This window comes from Rhinolophus hipposideros (assembly GCF_964194185.1).
Source record: "Rhinolophus hipposideros genome assembly, chromosome: 11".
Lineage (NCBI taxonomy): Eukaryota > Metazoa > Chordata > Mammalia > Chiroptera > Rhinolophidae > Rhinolophus > Rhinolophus hipposideros.
In genome coordinates this window covers 42884190-42904865 of record NC_138057.1, presented here as the reverse complement: position 1 = coordinate 42904865, position 20676 = coordinate 42884190, and positions in this window count along the sequence as shown.

Genomic DNA, 20676 nt, shown 5'->3' with positions numbered 1-20676 from the left:
TGAAGATCATGCCATGTATTATAAATAAAATGCTCTGTGCCTTTTCCCTAGTTGATGAGATCTATGTATTAGGAGGAAAGAACAACAGGTCTTCTGAAACATTCAATACATCATATCTTACCCCACATACTTACCGAGAGACAAACATTCTTTAGGTAGAACCAACAAGATGAATAAAATATGCTTGCGTCCTTGAGGAACTCAAAATCATCTGAGGCCCTAAAAACTGAGACAATGCCATAAAAGCAACATAGACTTTAGGGGCCAACAGAGGAAAGACTCATCGATTCTCCTAGAGGAAAGTGTCCCACAGGGGAGGTGGGAAGAGAGCTGTGCCCTGAACAGGGAAGACCATGAACCGGAACCAGAAAGAAGGGAATAGCTAGGAAAAGGTAAGACATGGCTAAATTTGCCAGGGGCAACAGTAGACCTCCAGAAAAGGCAGGATGAATACAGATAAGGCCACAGAGGCAGACTAGGAAAGAGTCTTAACTATCCTGTAGACACCAGAAATTTTAAATAGAGGATGTATCCATTTTAGAAATTGAACAACGTGGTCTTTCCCTGCCCCTTTGAAGTGTACATGAATTTTTTTTTTAATCTCTTGACAGTTTTACAACCCAGGACTGTGTTTCTCAAGGACCTGAGAACCATGTCTTGAAATGCAGTGAAGAGAGAACTTATCATTCAGTTTCTATGACAGGATGGGAGCCTAATTTCAGTGGGCATCTTGGTCCAAGTAGTAAAACTACCTAGTATCATAAAGATATGAAAAGTTTAATATTCTTCTGGTTAAAGCCAATTAGCAGACATGGATGGCCTATATCTCTTTCTCACCACAGCCCTTGAAAATCCCACCACTCTCTGCTTCAGCAGAGTTGAGCTCAGATGAGTTCTGGACTCTCTCACATATTGCAATAGCCTTGAATAAAACTTTTCTTGCCTGTTTAGCTTTGTTCAGTATAATTTTTGCTTTGATAGAATATTCTCCCTTCTTGGACCCCACATTCCCCTTCAGCTACTTCCCCATTGTTCCCTTTGAGAGCAAAACTCCTTCCAAGACTTGTCTGAACTCACTCTCCCTCTTCCTCTCTTCCTCTCTGTTCCACTCTGACTTTTGCTCCCACTTCTCTACCCAAACTGCCCTGCCAACCTCATTGATGACCTCGTTATGATGTTGTTAAATTAACGTTTGTTAGGTGAAGCTCAGAGTGCCAGTTGGTAAGTCATGGTTCAACAACAGACTAAAAGAAATTTAGATAGAGAAGTTTGTTGCTCACAGGTACAGAAATTTAGAGGGCAGGTATAGAGCACACTCCGAGGGACCACACAGGGAGGTCAAGGCAGGGTGCCCACAGAGAAAGGCAGGACCTAGGGCACATGCCTGTGTTGGAGTCCGTGAGTAGAGTGCCTTGGTATTCCTGGGCTAAGGTTAGATTGGGCAGTACAAACCAAACGAGCAGGGTTTCGGTAAGCTCCACATGGGTCTTCTCTAAGGGGCACACAAGGGGAAGCCCCTGGAAAGAAGAGGAGACTAATGATCACAGGAACTGTTTGGGAAACCAAAAACTTATACTTAATCGTGATTCTGTGGGCTGTTATCTAGGATATGCACCTTCATAGAGGGGCTAGTGTCAGCTTAAGGCCCCTGTAGGCCACTTGGCCAAACAAAATGGACGCCAAGGGAGCATCTTAGCTACATTCCCACATCTCCCCTCTTGCTAAATCCAAGGGTCAGTTCTCAGTCCTCACCCTACTTGACCAAAAAGCAGCATGTGACGCAGCTGATTACTCCATCTTCCTGGAAATACCTTTTTCAGCTCCCATGACTTCACCCTCTTCCTCTTACCCCTGGATGTTCCGTCTTAGGCCCCGACTCCGCCCTGACCCATAAACTCTGGAGCATTCCATGACTCAGTTCTTGCACCTCTTCTTTGCTCCAGCTATGCTCACCCCTAGGTGTTCTCAGGCAGTCTCACTGCAATAAGTGTGACATATTTGCTGACGAGCTCCAAGTGCAGATCTTCAGCCTGTACCTTGTCCCTGAACTCCAGATGTGCATTACAATGGGTTATATGCAAGGAATTACTAAATATCTCCACTGACATGTCTAACAGGCATCTTAAACTTGCCTTGTTCAACAGAGCTCCCCCAAAACCTGTTCTTTCCTCATTCTTCCCATCATAGGAAAAGGCAGCTCCATCCTTCTAGTGGCTTAGTTTAGGTGAGGAAAAACAAAACAAAACTGGAATCATCCTTGATTCCATTCTTTTTCACATAACTCTATCCACTTTGCCATGACATCCTGTCCACACTTTCAAACTACATCCAGAATCCAGTTCTTACTGCAACCCTGCAACCACTCTGATGCAAGCTGCCACTTCTTGCCTAGATTGCAGTGACCTGCTAATGGGTCTCCTCTGTTCCCTTCCTGAGCCACCTCTCCCTCCCCCCCCCAGTCTACTCTCAGCACAGCAAGCAGATGGCTCCTTGTAAGACATGTCGATTATATGACCCAACCCCACATCCCCGCCACCCCCAGCCAAAACTTCCCTGAGGTGTCCCACCTCACTCAGAGCACAGCCACATCCCCGCAGGGATCTAGGAGGCATCACATGACTGGCCCCCACTCCTTAGCTGACCACAGCCCCCACTAAGATCACCCATCCCTCCACTCCACTCAGTCTCTCCTCATTCTTCTACAAACACACAGGGCCCTCTCCCCCATCTCAGAACCTTTATATGTGATATTCTCTCTCCTTGGAAAGATTTTCCTCAGATATATTCACCCACCAGTTCTCTCCCTAAATATCACCTTCACAGAAAGGCATTCCCTAAACAGCAGGTCAGAAAAGAGGAGACCCACCGATTGCCCAGCTGTGAACCCTGACAGCAGCAAGGTGTCTTGCTTGCTGAAGGAGCTGGGAAAGCGTTCAAAAATTCTGAAAGATCATCAGTAAAACAAAAAAGATCGCAAAGTTTAAAAAAAAAAGAGAGAGAGAGAAAGAGAGAAGGAACATCCATTTGCTTTGTATGGGTGAGGAGTAAAGCACATGGACCTAGGCAGAAAAAGAACTCACAACATCTTGGCATCAGCCCCAGTGAGCGAGATTTATGAATCAGCATTACAATTCAAGAAGAGGAGAGAGGAGGAAAATAGGCAATTGGAAGCTCAGAGGCAGTGAGCTCACTCAGACGATGTGGAGAAAAGGACCAAGCCTTAGTCCTCGGACAATGCATGAATGACGGAGTACATGAGATGCTACTATGGCTCGAGCTTATTAAAGGAGCAGCTGCTGCCTGGACAGCCTCAGAACAACAAACAAAAATCGTCGAAAGAAACCAGAGTCAGGTCTAGAGAAACCAATTGATTATGCAAGGTTTTTCTTGAGGAATTTCCTAAAGATGGTTCTATTTGGATGAATCCTGGTCACCTTCCTCAGCAGTAAGGTGACTGAGAGTTGAAGCCATAGACTCTTGGTTATTTATGGAGATAATTCCATAAACTGATATTCTTGCAAGGGTTTTGTTTTAAAGCATCTTCATTAATCCTTTAAGATATTAACTCAGTGTTGTAAAAACTAGCTGCTATCACTTCCAGCATGGTGTCATCACAACAGTGTTCCATGTTGGCAGGAAGAAGTAAGCAAACAAACTTTCTTCTGCCTTTTTACTGGGAGTTGTTTTTTTTTTTTTAATCTTTCCTGAAAATCACCACCGGAGCCATTGGCCACTTGGCCACTTAAGAGTTGCAAGGGAGGCTGACAAAAGAGAATGGAATTATTACAACTGGCCTAGACCTTCATGATCCATCCCCCTAGGGGTAGAGGGGAGACCTCTGTTCCCTGAGACCTAGGGATCTCCACCCCCCCTTCACAAAACAGAGGTCTCCATGGGAAAGAAGCGGGGATAATGGCAGGTCTCTTGGGCAATGAACAGTTGGCCATGGCGGCCAGTGATTGTGTCTGATGGCTTTCAGGCCAACAGCTCAGTCCCAGCACTTCCTGACGCACATGGGAACCATATCACCGGCCAACCTTGACTGACTGGCAGTAGCAGCCTGGAAGTGCTGTGTTGGGAAGTGCCTACAAACGAAGCATGTGTAAGATCCCAGGAAAGAAGTTCTACCCTTTTTAGCAATAGCTGTGATACACATGGCACAGGGGAATAGCAAATTGCACAAGTGTCTGTATCACAGATCTTTTCTTCCTAGCTGGGTAGTTCCCCAGGCTGTAACAGGCGAGCTTCAATGCATCCTACTCTGATGGCAATTCTTATTTTTCGCTCCAACAAGATTAGTCCCGACCCCACTATGCCTGCTTCTGCTTCTTCTGGGTCTGACTGTCATCTGCTCATATTAAGGAGGCAAGGATGTGCCCAAGAGAGGGGTAGGCAGGTGGAATCCCACATTTCTCCTAACAGCTGATTGAAGCATAAGTAAAATGAGCCTTTTGCTGTCCTCACCAAGTTCTAAATATGATGGACTATACTATACGCACAACCCTTGAATAAGAACTTGAGATAAATCAATTTGGAAACTGTATCTGAAAAATGATCTCAACCTGAGAGCACCAGTATTTTTGCACCATTTTTAGTATCTATTTTTACAAACCATTTTTCAAAGGCACCACCAGCAATAAGTCTGGAGCATTCATTTCCAAACTGGAGCATTTTTATGCAAACTTTTCATCTTCCTGAATTAGATGAGTCCAAGAAAAACATTTAAAAGGCTGCATTGCAAAGGCTTGCCCCATGAGAACACAAGCTCCATGAGAGCAGGGATTTTTGCCTGGTTTGTTCTTTCTGTGTCCCTAGCACCTAAGCCAGTGTCTCCACATCCAAAGCACTCAATATTTGCTGAATTGATGTCATAAGATAACCATCCTTCTTGTGCTGTATGGTATGTCCTACATCACTTTCCCCTTGAGGATTAAGATAGCGATGGAGCATTCTTCAAGATCAATGGCATGCCCTCGGTGAGAAATAGGGGTGTACAGAAGGAAAGCATGTGAATCAAATCTACTTATTCAGCCTTAAGTAGAAATTCAAGAGACATGCACCAAGGGAAATGGGGGAAGGACCCAAGGAATAGCTCTCCTTAGCAGGAGGTATGTCACACGAGGAAGTCACTTAACACGAATAATAGTCAACACTTATATAAGTGCCAGGCCCTATTCTAAGTGTTTTATTCAGATCACCTCACTTAATCCTTACAACAAGGCTAGAAAGCAGATACTGCTACCATCATGTCCCTTTCACAGATGAGAAAACTGAGGCACCAAGTTACATTAATTGCCCAATTGCCCAATGTCACACACACACCAGCAGAACCAGAATTCTAACCTGGCAATCTGGCTTAAATATCTGTGCTCTTATCTCTGCTATGTGGTCACTTTTGCCTCCCAGGCCTCCAGGAGCTGTTTCCTCACTGTCTAAATGGGGGTGGGGCGAGGATTCGTGAGGAATAATGGATTAGCAGCCTTCCAAACCTTCTCAGCTGCATGAATGTTTTTTGGAGGAAAATAAATCTTATTTGGTTAGCCACATTCATAGAAACAGAAAGAGTGGTAGTTACCAAGGGCTGGGAGAGGGGGTAATACGGGAATTGTTGTTTAAAGATATAGAATTTGTTTTATAAGGTGAAAAGTTCTGAGGATCTGTTTCACAAGAGTGGGAATATACTTAACACTGCTGAACGGCATGCTTAAATTGTTAAGATGGTAAATTTTGTTATGTGTATTTTTATCACAATAAAAAAGAAAGAAATATTACGTGGCAGCTCAATAAGTAAAACAGAAATGGAAGTGCCTGATTCAGTGGGAGAAGGAGCTGAAGAACCCAGTCGCTTGGCTTCTTTTCCCAGACTCTCTCCAGAAAGGGACCCCAAGGACAGGTCATTCAAGCACAGATCTAAAACCACTAAATTCTAGACAACTTCTAAATTCCCTTCAAGATTCCAGAGCCTCAGATCAAAGCATTCTCAAAAGTCTCAGTCTCAAAAATCCTCATGGCCTTTCAGTGTGCAGTCAACTCATGCTCGCCATCATGGTACTGGAAACCTTCCACGATATGGCCCCAACTTAAATGTCCAAATTTATAAAGCACCATAGTCTCTCTCCTGTCACCCCTGCCCCACCCAGGGCACACTGCCTGCCTCCTGCCCTCTACTCTAGCCACATGCACCTCCAATCTCTCCCTCATCAGATCAGGCACTGACACACTTCCATGTTGTGATGCTCCATTTCCTACTTCCTCTGCTTGGCAAATCCTACTTCCCCAGCCTCTCCCATTCCCCTGCCCTCAGATTACAAAGCTCTCTTGAGCCTCAGTGTGTTGCCTATTTCATTCTTGTCTGTAAAACAAGGGCTGTGTGTACAACTACCCCAGCTCAGAAGCCCGTTTCTATTTCCACCTTCGTTATGAGTGGGACACTACCTCTGTTGCACTGTTACTCCCACAAAGTGTCCCATTCCCACACCCTCTCTCTGTTCTGGGAGCTTAATGATTATCCAGGACTCCCAGATGGAAGAGTGGATGGCAGGAGTTGAGAAGAGACTCGGCACAGGCGAGCCTTGACAATACCCTTCTTCCCCTGTGCCCCGAACAGAGTTCTGAGCCTAAGGAACAGGGAGGGAGGCAATGCTGGTAGAATCCTCTGCTATACCAGCTTGTGGAAATGAGGGCCATAGAATTCAAAGACGAAAGGAAATGGGGGCACTGGCACATATTTTGCATTAAAAAAAAAATCCTAATGAAAGGACAGAACTATTCTTATCTTTGACTATGAAGCTCTCTTTGTATCTTCCTTGGGTCCTAAAGTGACCTGCTTCCATCCCACGTGCATTCCAGCAGCACCCACATTATTTTCTGACCCAGTTTACATGGAGCCCACTGAAAGGAGGCACAGAACAGGAAAAGGCGGCATTTGAAAGGGAAAGCGACACTTCCTAGCTCAGACCTGCACGAACCCCTTGGCCCACCACAGGAAATTATTTGACTACTCAAACAGAGTAACCCATTTCTCTGTTTGGGAACATGGCGATTATACTCATGAGAGAGAGTAAATAAGATAAAGGACAGAACGCATGCTCGATTTTTCATTTGGTGAGCAGAATGAAAATCATTTGAACATATCCCTATGGAAAAAATAATCAATTTTTCATAGACTTGCTATAGGTTTCATAAAAGATATTGCACACATATTTTTAAAAGAAAATGGCTTTTTAATGATACTTAAAATATATGGTACGGCAAGAATTATTTAAAATGTGTTTCTGAGGCCTGAAGTTTGGTGCCTGATAAAATACAGACGATTTGGATAAGCCTGTCTTCTTGGGATAAATGTGAGGCCCATCTCATCTTATTATAAAGCTAATATGAAGGAACTTGGTATTCAGGCAGTTAAGTAATGGTATAAATTCTCCCAAGATATTAGATCCCCTGATCTTCTACCAGTTAGCAGTCTGCCCATTGGACTGTGTACATTAAATAATTACTCTTAACCCAGAGGTCTGAAAAACATAGTTCATATAGAAAAAGGCTACACAAAAAAAAACATGAGGAAGCAGGGCTGAATCCAACAGGAGTATGAACACCATTCGTTCAGCAAATGTTTCCTGAGCAGTGCACCAGGCCCCAAAACGTGGAGAGACATGATTCAGGTGCTCTGGGGTCTTAATCCCAGATCCAGGCAGATTAGATCTGTTCTGATGAGCAACTGACTTGATTTTCCACATTGGTGGGCATACTGCGTTTCCCCCAAAATAAGACCAGGTCTTATATAAAGTTTTGCTCCAAAAGACGCATTAGGGCTTATGTGCAGGAGATGTCCTCCTGAGAAATCAGCTAGGGCTTATTTTCTGGTTAGGTTTTATTTTCAGGAAAACACAGTACTTTTCACAGGAATACATCTCCATTGTAAGTGGAGACTATTCTAAGTGGAGACTCCATTCTAAGTGGAAGACTATGCCCCTATGCCCATGTACAGTCTCATTTAAGCATTTAACATAGGAGTACAGGTAAGACCATACAGGACAACCTAGCCCCCACAACTAGGGAAACAGACATCTTCAAAACTACTAGTGGGAGTCATGAGGGTCCTGTCCATCGAGCACAAGCTGCCTATGTGTCACAGCCCCAGAAAACCAAGGTGTTTTCTCTATTCTCTGACAAATAGGGATGTGCCTGACATTTTTCCAGTATTTCATATATATATATATGAATGAATTTTTGAAATATATCCAGCATTTCATATACCTACATACAAAAATATGTATCAATGAGTGAAAGAGAGATTTTTTTAAGTCTACTTGAAGCAGATCTAATATATGAAGATCCAAGTTGGATAAAACAATCACTTCGCTTTAAGTTTTTTCATCATACAGCACTTTAAACATTACTACACTACTGGGTGTCTAAAATGTTCCTTCAAGAAGCTATGAAGACATTAAGCCTCAGTGATGTCAGAATTCACAATCTATCTCAGAAGATGAAGTGACAAGCCCAAAAAGGAGACCGCATCAAATGTATGACACCAAGTATAAAAGCTTCAGGAATTTATGGAAGGGAAACTCACTATAGGCCCAAGTTGGCTGCGAGGACTTGGAGCAGGGGTTGTTAAGAAAGGCATTGGCTGAAATTATGTAATTTCATTAACAATTGTCACCCCAATAAATAAATTAAAAAAAAAAAAGAAAGAAAGAAAGGCATTGGAAGGGTCGGCCTGGTGGCTCACGCGGTTGGAGCTCCGTGCTCCTAACTCCAAAGGCTGCCGGTTCGATTCCCACATGGGCCAGTGGGCTCTCAACCACAAGGTTGCCGGTTCGACTCCTGCAAGGGATGGTGGGCTGTGCCTCCAGCAACTAACAACGGCAACTGGACCTGGAGCTGAGCTGCACCCTCCACAACTAAGACTGAAAGGACAACAACTTGACTTGGAAAAAAACAGTCCTGAAAGTATACACTGTTCCCCAGTAAAGTCCTGTTCCCTTTCCCCAATAAAATCTTTAAAAAAAAATTTTTTAAAATAAAAAGAAAAACAATCCTGCATTTAAAGCCAGGTGCCAGAAACATCTAGAGAAATGTGAGGAGGCTATGGTTGGGGAACATGTAAAAAAAAAAAAAAAAGAAGAAAAAAGGCATTGGAAGATGGTAGCCTTTAGATTACTAAGGGGGCGTAGATGGCATTTCAGAGAGCAGAAAAACAGAAGCCAAGATTTATAAGCAGAAATTAGGCATACTCTTTGCAACCGTGTTTCCCCGAAAATAAGACCTCGCCAATCAGCTCTAATGCATCTTCTGGAGCAAATATTAATATAAGACCAAGTCTTATATTATGTTAGATAAGACCCAGTCTTACATTATAGTAAAATAAGACCGGGTCTTACATTAATTTTTGTTCCAAAAGATGCATTAATGCCGATTGTCTGACTAGGTCTTGTTTTCGGGTAACACAGTAATAGTAGTAATAGCCTGACCCCACTGTTGCCTAACAGCGGGGACTTGTTATGACTTGTTATGAGAAAGGGCTAACAAGCTGCCTGAGTTGATTTGTTACACCAGGGAGGCATTTTAGGATCCTAAGTAGGAGTAACAGGATGTTCCTCAGGTATGATGAGAACTCACCCCAGGATTCCTTTAAAGAACATGCTCCCCTTGACATTGAGCTAATGATTTCATTTGCACACAGCTTTTCAATATCCCATCTCAATGGTTCCCAACTTATGGACCACAGAGTTATGGCAGAGGTCCCTGAAGTCAGATAAGCACTGCCTAGAAAATGACTTGCTCCCGGTATACTGCTTCTATGTTGTTCAAATTTATGTAGGTATAACGTGAGATATAAAATGCAAATTCACTCAAAAGCAACAGTAACCTAAGTTATCCCAGGCAGGCATCAGCCTATAGCTACTCCTGGAGTCACTTTAACAATAACCCAAATGTCACTGGCTCCAATCTCCCTGCTGTTCATGCAGAACCTCGGCCTCTAGTAAAATGCCCCTAATGCTTTTCTAGTTCCCAGGGATTTTGTACCTGTGCTTGTAAACAAGTCCTTCCTCTCCAGCTGGCCACGAGGTGGCGCTGCATCTGCACAGCTCCTTCTGCTCAGTCTCAGGCGCCTACCGCCTCTTGCACCCCCCTTTCTGGGACTCCAACGAGGCCAAAGGGGCAGGATGGTTTATATGGAGTAGGGGAAATGCTTCATTCCTCTTTTGAGCTACCATTCCCAAAGCAGTCATATTTGTGCCAAACACACAATATATTACTGAGGGTTTTTTAGAAAAACAGCTCTTTTTTACTTACAGCCCCTAAGCTATAAATGAAAAGTGTTTTCTTATGTGAAACCAATGGAGGTTAGTCAGGATGAAAAATACCAGGGACAGACCCCATGTTATATTCACAATCATCCCTCTTGTAATCTGCTGTGAAAATGCACATTCTCTTTGACCCAGCAAGTTAAACTTCTAAGTGTGCAAGGAAATAAAGTGTAGGAGGATTTTCACTACAGATTATTTGCAAGAGTAAAAAAGGAGAAACAACATAAACCTCTCCTAGTACCAAAAGGGTTAATTATGGCATACTTATGTGGTAGTGTATAGGCAGCTGCTAAAAACAATTACATCAGCTTAGAACTGCTGTAGAAGAGCTGTGATGTATTGTTAAGCATTGTTAAATCAGAAGACATTAGATATAGCATGTTCCCATTTCAAAAATGGGGGGCAGGTGGCAGTGGAGAAATGTACATATGAATATTACATGTCAAAAAGAAAACCTATTGAAGTACTAACAACCTTTCTCTCCCATACCCATTCCTAAAGGGACATGGTTTACCATTCAAACCCTTTACGGAACTGATCTGAGAGACAGTAAGAGACAAGTGGTAGAATTCTCAGTTGGCCAAATGGCCTTGACGAGACAAGATGAAAGAGGAAGCAGTGGATGAAGAAAGGCAGCCAGCCAAGAGGTGGAAGAAAAGAGGTACCTGGAGTTTTTAAAAAGAGAGGAGAGATGGAGATCCTAGAGTACTTACTAAGGACTTGGACCACGGGAAAAAAAGCTGGGTGAAGTAGGGTTTAAAGTGTGTTCTGCTGTGTCCTGTACCATGTGACCCTTTCAGAGTCTGCAAATAAACCCATGACAAAGATCTAGAACACCAGTGAGGTTTGGAGATCAGATCTGTGTTTCTTTTGCATGTTTCTGTGCTACCTATTAAGTGAGAACAAGGAGCCTATTTGAAGGTTGCATATATGTATGAAAAAAGCAAGGAAGACCACCACAGCAATTGTCCCAGCGGTTTCCTCTGCAAAGTTAGATTAGGTACTGGTGGGCTTTCTTACAATTAACATGTATCACATTTATAATTTTAACAGGTATATGTTTACTTACACTCCTTGGGTGAGGCCAGCAGGGTGGCTAGGGTGCAAAATTTAAGGAGGCACTGACTCTCAGGGTCTGGAGGGCTTAAAGCCAGCATGTAAACGACCCTGTGAGGGAGTGCCTCCTTAAATTTAGCACCATAGCCACCCAGCTGGCCTCACACCAGTCCTGGCCCTCCTTACCCTCCCCATCTTAACTGTCATAGTTCCGAATTTCATTTAAATTCACACTGGGATGCTATCTGCAACAAACATTATACACATAGTATACTGCCATTTCAAAAGCACTTTCATAGACATATTTCACTGGCTCTTCAGACAATGTCAGAGGAAAATGAGATAGGTATTATAATTCCCATGCTACAGATGAACGGCCAGAAAAGTTCAGAAACCTGTCCAAGGTCACACTGCTAAGTGGCAGCAAACTCAACCCAGTTCAGCTGACTGTGATGATTCCCATCAGCCTAGTATTTCCATGACACCATACACCAAAATAATAATAAATAAAACAAAGAAAAAAGAAAAATAAACTGATATCACTCTGATATCTATGAAGGAAAAATAAATCTCTGAAGTGAACCGATCCCAAATGTTCATATCTCCCCTTTGCTCCCTTCAAAACCACAGGAGGCAGAACCCACAGAAGGTCAGCAGGAGGCAACCTCTATAATAGATAGATAGGGGCAGCCCCATTAGGAGCAGCCCCTCTGAATTTTCCAGCAGCAGCAGCCTATCATAAGGGCCCACAGTCAGGTCCTTCACCACTGGTTGGCTCCAGGGGTGAGGCATAGAAACTCTTTGGGAGTTTGGGGCAGGAGTGAGATATCAGATCAAGAGGGTCAGAATTGGGCAGCCCTAGCAGGGATATTTCCAGCATTTTCCCTTGCTATGAGTGGAAAGGAATAAGACAGCACCAGTACTCACTAGCCCCGAGTTCAGCCAGGTGGCCTGGTAACCTGGAAGTTTGCTTAGGGACTCAGTTCAGACGGACCCTGAACTACCGTGTGCATCCAGCTTTTTTTAGGGTATTACAAGATTCCCAACACTGCATTTAATAAAAGAAAGAAGGTTTCTCCCTCGCCCTCTGCGGATTTGTTTTTCTCGGTTCCCAACTGGACTTTCTTTTAAAACTAAAGTTAAAAAATTAAGAAATCAGCAAAGCACACTCATTTGCCAATTGTGGGTGGGTTTTTTTTCTTTCACAAAACCTAAATCATTGCTGGCAGAATTCATCCTGTTCCTGTTTACCAGATTCTCTAAAAAGAATCTGGATCCAGTTCCCTGTTGCCTGGCTCTTTGGTACACTGCTTAGCCAAGTCTTTGCCTCCCTCTTCTGTTAAAAAGAAGAATAACACACAACAAACAAATCTATTTGAGAAAACAGAGGAAACTCTACCCTTGGATGTTTACATAAGCTATATAAAATGGCTTTAAAGATTTAAATAATACTGGTATTACAGCATTATCCACATAGCATTCGAATTAATGTTTCCCAGAAAAAATAAACATTAAATCACATAAGATCAAATCAGAATAAATTGCACTCATCTGAGTAGCTGAACAAACTCTATGTAGTGATTCTTTGGTCATTGGACTAAAGAATTCAAGATTGATTTCCCCACACACCTTTTAGTAAAATATGAAACTCCCTTGTAATCCAAAGTATTATTGGAGTCTCGTATCTTGCAAGGATTTATGAGGCAATTTATCTAAACACTTTCATTCAACAGGTGTTGAGATGGCTGAATTTGCATGATGCCATTGGGCAATGATTTTTAAAAAGTATTGACTTCAGAAATAGGAATAAAAAATAAAATAAAAGTTGTCATGCGGGGCGGCCTGCAGGGTCTCTGGTCCCACTCCCCACATAAGAACGCACAATGTGGCTAGGCCAAAAAGGAACACCCACGGAGCCATAAGTAGGGAAGTCATACCACTATGGCCTCACTGGAGGCTGGGTTCACATGACGTGCAACCTGCTGTCCGCTTTTCTGCCAACCGACTGACTCTCTTCGACTCTCCTCGACTTGACTCCCCAGCACAGCCGCAGCAGTTATACTAGTGGCCAATGGCTCAGTGGTTACAGCTGACGGCCATCTACTACCCGAGCCAGCACCCTTCCATGTCAGGCCAAGAGCCTGGAAACTGCTCTCTGGGGCTCTGTCCCCACAAAGGTCTCCTGCTAAGTACCACAATTCTCAAACATAAAATTAAACATTCCTTAAACTTAGTAATAGCCTAAATAACCTAAATAGCCTAAATAGCTAGCTATTGGCCTAAACAGTAATAGCCTAAATAGCAAACTTAGTAATAGCCTAAAATGATCAATTACGATCTCTTACAATATTCAGTGATGTGCAGGAAATTTTGAGTTTCTAAAGGGCCTTATACTACCCCAAACATAATAGAAGATTCCTTTAAGGTAGTTTGTTTTTGTTTTTTGTTTGTTTGTTTGTTTGTTTTTTCCTAAGGAAGATGCCCATGCACTGTGAACTACTATCATAAAGCCCCTTTGGGCCTATCTTATCAGCTGTTTCCACAGTGGGGTTATCTGATATTTATACAGTTCTGCTTCTCCCAGTAAGGGTAACTACCATGCAGCATTGTATTAAGCACTCAACATACATACCTGCACTGACAAGTTAGCATTATCTTCATTTCTCACGAGAGAAAATTGCAAGTTATAAGTAACTTACCTGAGACTGCAATGTTTGGTGAGAAGCAGAGCTGGGACGCGTCCTTGTCCTCATTGGTGGAACCTGGAAGTCTGTGCTCTTGAAGGGAAACCCCACTGCCTCTTTTAAAGCTCTCTGCTTACAAGGCAGAAAGGCATACCTGAGACCAATAGTTCCCTGGTGAGAAGAATCACCTGGGGAGCTTGTTTACTACGCTTACCAAACTCCCTATCCCGGAAGTTCTGATTCAGTGGGTCTGTGCTGGGCCCAGAAATTGTCTTTCTAACAAATAATCCAGAGAAAAATGGGAATGGTCTTAGAGCAGGGGTTGGCAAGATTAAGGGCTAGAAAGTATTTTTGGCTTTGTGGGCCAAAAGGTCTCTGTCACAACTACTCAGCACAAAAGCAGACAGAGGCAATTGAGAAATGAATGGGCATGGCTGTGGTCCAATACTTTATTTACAAGACAAGTGGCCGTCTATAGTTTGCTGACCCCTCTCTTAGACCAGTCATAATGCCATTTAAAAAGAGACATTAATGCTTTCTATTTGTCACCTCACTGAGGCTGTGCCTCAATCGAGCAAATTATGTAATGAAAATCTTCCCAACACCATGAAACATCACCCTCATCAAGGGATAAAGTCAAGTTGTGTCTTCCCTCCTTCTTCATGGAGCAACACTTTTAATTATCAGATGCAGGTTTGTGACCTCCCCTCTCTGCATAATTCAAGGGGGGTGAGGGCATTAGTAGGTCAAATACAGACACATGAGGCTTTCACCTCAGCATATTGGTGAATGTGGTAGATGGAATTCTAAGACGGCCTCCAAGATCGCTATCTGGTGAATATACACCTACTTCCAATTTTCCAATCACACACTTATTTAAGTCCTATTCTGCAGGGATTTTGCAGATGTAATTTAGGTCCCAAATCAGTTGGCCTTAAAATAGAGAAATCATCCTGATGGGCCTGATCAAACCAATTGAGCCCTTTAAAACTGATTCTAGAAGTCAGAGACAGAGAAATCAAAATGAGAGGATTCAACATGGGGAGAGCCTCCACTGAGGGCTTTAGAGATGGAGGGGCCATGTGGCAAGAAAAGTGTGTCCTCTAGGAACTGAGAGCACCCTGGCTGACAGCCAGAAAGAATGAGGTCCTCAGTCCTACAACCATAAGGAAACCAGTTCTTCCAACACCTAAGCAAGCTTAGAAGAAGATACTGAGCCCTGGCTAACACCTTGTGTGGTGCAGGAAGGCACGCAGGGTCTCTGGTCCTGCTCCCCACATAAGAACGCAGGATATGGTGAGGCCAAAAAGGAACACCCACGGAGCCATAGATGGGGAGTCATACCACTATAGTCTCGCTGGCAGCATCCGCCTATCTGCAATCCTCTCTTGCTAGCTCAACCACCATCTTCTTGCTAGCCCCCATTTTTGCTAGTGTAGCCACAGCAGTTATATTAGTGGCCAATGGCTCACTGGTTATAGCTGATAGCCATCCAATCACAGTTGATGGCCATTTACTACCTGAGCCAGCACCTTTCCACGTGAGGCCGAGAGCAGGGAAACTGCACTCCTAGCTCTGTCCCCACACTCCACCCCTATAGCATCTCACCTCACAATTTACGCGATAAGCGTGTTCTGCGAGGGGCCCTGTGCAAGGAGCCTGGAGGACACAGCCAGGGTCTCCGGGCACAGCCAGGATTTCTCAGGGCACCTCCAGTCCTTCTGAGCACAGCCAGACTTCCTGGGCTTCTTAGGGTACCACCAGTCTCCCTGGGCACAGCCAGGGCCTCTCAGGGCACTGCCACTCTCCCTGGGCACGGCCCGACTTCCTGGACACAGCCAGGGCCTCTCACATATTCTCGACGGCAGCCACGCAAGACACAAAAGCAAATATCCGCCAGTTCCACTACATGGTGGTATGTTCCCAATCAAACAGTCAAGTGGTCCATTAAATTAGGGATGGAGCCCATTCCCCATAGTCTACAGTCATTCGCCAGGGCTGTCCTGGGGGTGAGGGATGAACTTGACCTCACCCTCAGCTCCCATGGAGGACTCAGCAAGCGTTTCCTCCTGGGACAAGTCCTGCATCAGGCTGTGTCAGCAAGAAGTTCCCAGCCCACAGGGCCGCAACAACCTTCGCTTTCTCTGGCCTCTGCTGGTTGGGGAACCGTCCACATCTTTCCACCCCTCCACGGAGATCGAGCTCTCCGGCAGCTGCTCCTCCTGGTCTTCCCGAGACTGAGTGTTCATAAGCACAAACTGTTCCACCTCCATTGAAACAAACTGTTGGAGAGCTTTGGCAGGCACCACACCCTGCTCGCTGCGCCATTTGTTGTGCAGGGAGTCACGCAGGGTCTCTGGTCCCGCTCCCCACATAAGAACGCAGGATATGGTGAGTCCAAAAAGGAACACCCACGGAGCCATAGATGGGGGAGTCATATCACTATATTCTCGCTGGCGGCATCCGCCTCTCTGCAATCCGCTCTTGCTAGCTCAGCTACCATCTTCTTGCTAGCCCCCATTTGCTGCTAGCGTAGCCACAGCAGTTATATTAGTGGCCAATGGCTCACTGGTTATAGCTGATGGACAACTAGCCACAGCTGATGGCCATCCAATCACAGTTGATGGCCATTTACTACCTGAGCCAGCACCTTTCTATGTGAGGCCGAGAGCCTGGAAACTGCTCTCTGGGGCTCTGTCTCCACACCTTGATATTAGCTGGGGAGACCCCAGCAAAGCAAGCAATCCAGTCACAGCATACCTGGACTTCTGACTTCAGAAACTGTGAGATAATAAAGTTATGTACAGCAAACTGCTCAGTTTGTGCTTTTTATTACACAGCAATAAAGAATACAGAGAGGCCCAGAGCTTTGATATTTGCATTATTGCTAGGGATTTTTAAGTTGAACAGTTTTGGGGTTTAACTATAGATGGAAGTGTCCCCTTGGAGCCATTTTCCTTCATCCTGTCTGGATTCTCCCCTGACTCAGACCAGTGTGCACAGCCAGCTTTTCAGAAATATGCTTATCAAGATGCCTACTGCAATGACGTTTATCCAAGACCAGCATGCAAGCTTATTTCAACATACCTGTCATATGCAAAGTATCAAACCAGATATTGGCGGTGGATGGGTAACAGGGAATGAAAAGATAAACAAGGAGTTTACATCTTGAATGAGGAACAGATGTTTGAAAAATTAACTGTCAGGCAGGTGTTATAATTGAAGTGTAAGAAAACCGTATGGGAGCTCAGAAAGCAAAGCAGTCAATTCTGTCCCCAAAAAGATGAAATTTACATGAGAGGACACGGTCTGAAACAGAGAATAGAAGTGCACAGTATTTTAAAGAATGAAGTAGTAAATTTAAGATGTTGGTGGAGATTATGGAGGGCTTTCTTTATAAAATGGGCCCTGAAGGCCCCCCCAAACCCTTCCTGCATCGTGGGGATTAGAAGTTCTGACCATCAGTAATCTTTCAAGGCACCTACTGTTATATTCTTTTTTTACTCTTTCATGAGGATGACTGATGCTCGGCAGAATCCAGAGGAACAATTAATTTGCCTGCTGTCCTTTGGGGATGCCCCTCCTAAATGCATGCAAAGTTACTCAACATCTAAGATCATTCAGCCACAGATGTGAGAGCTTCTGTCACCTTACAGAGCTTACAATCATCAGTGTCCTCTTAAAGTTTTTCCCAGTGCAAGACCAGAGGTGAGGAGGGCTAGAGCGGAATGAGAGAGCTCAGCTTTAGTACAATGGAATTCAACTGGCACCAGCTCCAAGCAGCCTTTTAACAGAGATGTTTAATTGATCTTTATTGAGCAGAACCTTCCCTTCTGCTTATAAAAGAAATAATTGCTCTTCCCCCTGATTCTATCTGGAGAAGTTAATAGCCCCACTTTTCTCTTACAACAGAGAAACTTAATAACTGGGAGACTATCATAAATAGAATTTATTGTCCAAAATACAAGCCACTTCTAATCATCCTTCACATTCAGATTGCCTTGCTTGTATCTGTTGATTTTTGGAGGGGCTTTTCCCAGCTGACAAGGGCATTTTTCTTGCCACTCGGGATCTGCTATCTATTATAATTAACAAATGCCTTCGGCAAAGTAATCTAAAGGTCTTTGCCAAAGACCCCTCAGGATGCCGTAATATGTATCGATGCGATCCTCTCATGCAGTAGTTCCTAGATGAGGCCCAAGAGCGGAGTCATAATCGTTCACATACGGTGTGCAGGAATATTTGGCAGGTACGAAGACGATCATTGTAATACTTCCAGGATTCAGTACAAATAGAGCCATTGCTTGGTAGTGATTGAGAGGAAAAGTAATACTTTCCAAGATACTTTAGTTCATTTTTAATGGCTTTATTGATATTAGCATTACTCCTTGAAATAACCTTTGAACATAAGCAGATATTAATATTTCCATTTTGCAACTGGGAAATTTTTTATTAAATGTTCCTAGTAGCATGGTATAGATCTGGCAGTAAACTAAAGGCTAGTACTTACTGTTATGAAAAACTATTATTATTTGGGGATTACTTCTAGAGTTATGGATTTTCTGAGTCTTTTTTTCTCTCTTCCTTCTGGCTGCTGGCTTTGCCCACCTGTCACCGGCCACTCCCTCCCTACCTTTCCAAGTTGCCATCTTGGCATAGTGGGCTCAATGACCATAATTTCTAACCAAATTTTGGAATCTGTTGTATGAAAAATATAGGTGTTTTTAAGTGGACAAGAGAACAGAATTTTTGAAACCAAGATCTACTCTCTTAGCAACTTTCAAATATAAAATACAGTATTAACTAGTCACTATGCTGTACATCACATCCCCAGGACATATGTATCTTATAACTGGAAGTTTGTACCTTTTGAAAACCTTCACCCATTTCCCCCCACCCTCCGCTCCCTGCCTCTGGCAACCACCACTCTGTTCTCTATTTCTAGGAGTTCAGTTCTTTTTAGATTCCTCATGTAAGTGAGATCATACAGCATTTGTCTTTCTCTGACTTATTTCTCTAGCATAATGTACTCATAAAGTCCACCTGGCTTTCTTTTCACTTAGAATCAGAGTTAAACATTCAGAACTATGTTGGTGTTGTTACCGGGCCCCAGCCAGGTGTTCTGGGCTGAGATAGTTCCCCCAAAAGTTCATATTTTGAAGTCCTAACTCCCAGTGTCTCAGAACGTGACTATATATCAAAATAGGGCCTTTGAAGAGGTAATTAAGTTAAAATGAGGCCATTAGTGTGGGTCCCAATCCAATCTGACTGGTGTCCTTTTAAGAAGAGGAGATTAAGACACACAGAGACACCAGGGATGACCACAGAGGAAAGGTCATGTGAATACACAGCAAGAAGGTAGGCATCTACAAGCCAAGGAGCGAGGCTGAGAACAGGTACTTCCCTCACAGCCTTCAAAGGAAATCAACCCTGCTGACACCTTGATCTTGTATTTCCACCCTCCAGAAGTGTGAGAAAATAAATTTACGTTGTTTAACAAATGTTCTGTTGTCTGGTAGCTCTAGCAGACGGATGCTGCACCCAAAAAATGAATGTGAGAAAAGACCTGATACGGCTACCACTTACATGGTGTTTGCTACATGCCAACCACTGCTCTGAACACATTGCTTGTATTAAATTGAGCCTCACCAGAGCCCTATTAAGTGGGTACTATTATTTTCATCCTCCTTTCACAGATATGGCAACTGAGGCACAGAGAGCTTTGGTGAATTGCCCAGGCCATACATCTGGCACATGCAAAAGCTGGGATTTAAACCCAGGCATCAGCCTAAGAGTTCTCTCTTCTCTCTCTTTTCTACCTGTGTCTCCCAACTTATCATCCATAAAACCTTCCAAAATTGGCCTAGATGGCAGCACAGAAGGCAAACCTGGACATGTCGGCCCCTGTGAGCATCTGGTACACTGTGGACTGCTGGGGCATTCTGGATGCAGAGTCAGATATAGCCCACTCTCTTTGCAGCAGTAATGTCTCCAGGACAAGCAGGGAACGATGCCAGACTGACAGTCAGGGAGGCTTGCCTTTATGTCTAGACCAGGGTTTCTCAGCCTCAATTTAAGTGACATTGTGAGGTAGGTAATTCTTTGTTGTGGGGGCTGCCACATGCACTGCAGAATTGGGTAGCAGCAACCCTGGCCTCTACCCACTAGATACCGGCAGCACACCACCCACTGTGACAGCCAAAGATGCAAGTATTTCCTACCGTGTTTCCCCGAAAATAAGACCTAGCCAGACAGCCAGCTCTAATGTGTCTTTTGGAGCAAAAATGAATATAAGACCTGATTATTATATTATATTATTATATTACATTACATTATATTATATTAAAGATCCAATCTTACAGTAAAATAAGACTGGGTCTTATATTCATTTGTGCTCCAAAAACGCATTAGAGGTGATGGTCCAGCTAGGTCTTATTTTCGGGGAAATACGGTAGGAGATAAACTCATCCCCATTGAGAAGCACTTCTCTATCCTCTAAGAGAAACAGAAAAAGAAACTTCCTCAAGATAATTATTTCCATCTGTCAGACAATTGTCATAATAATATATGCAAATATTCTACGTCTCTGATGTTGTAGAGGGCACAACCTGCCCAACTGC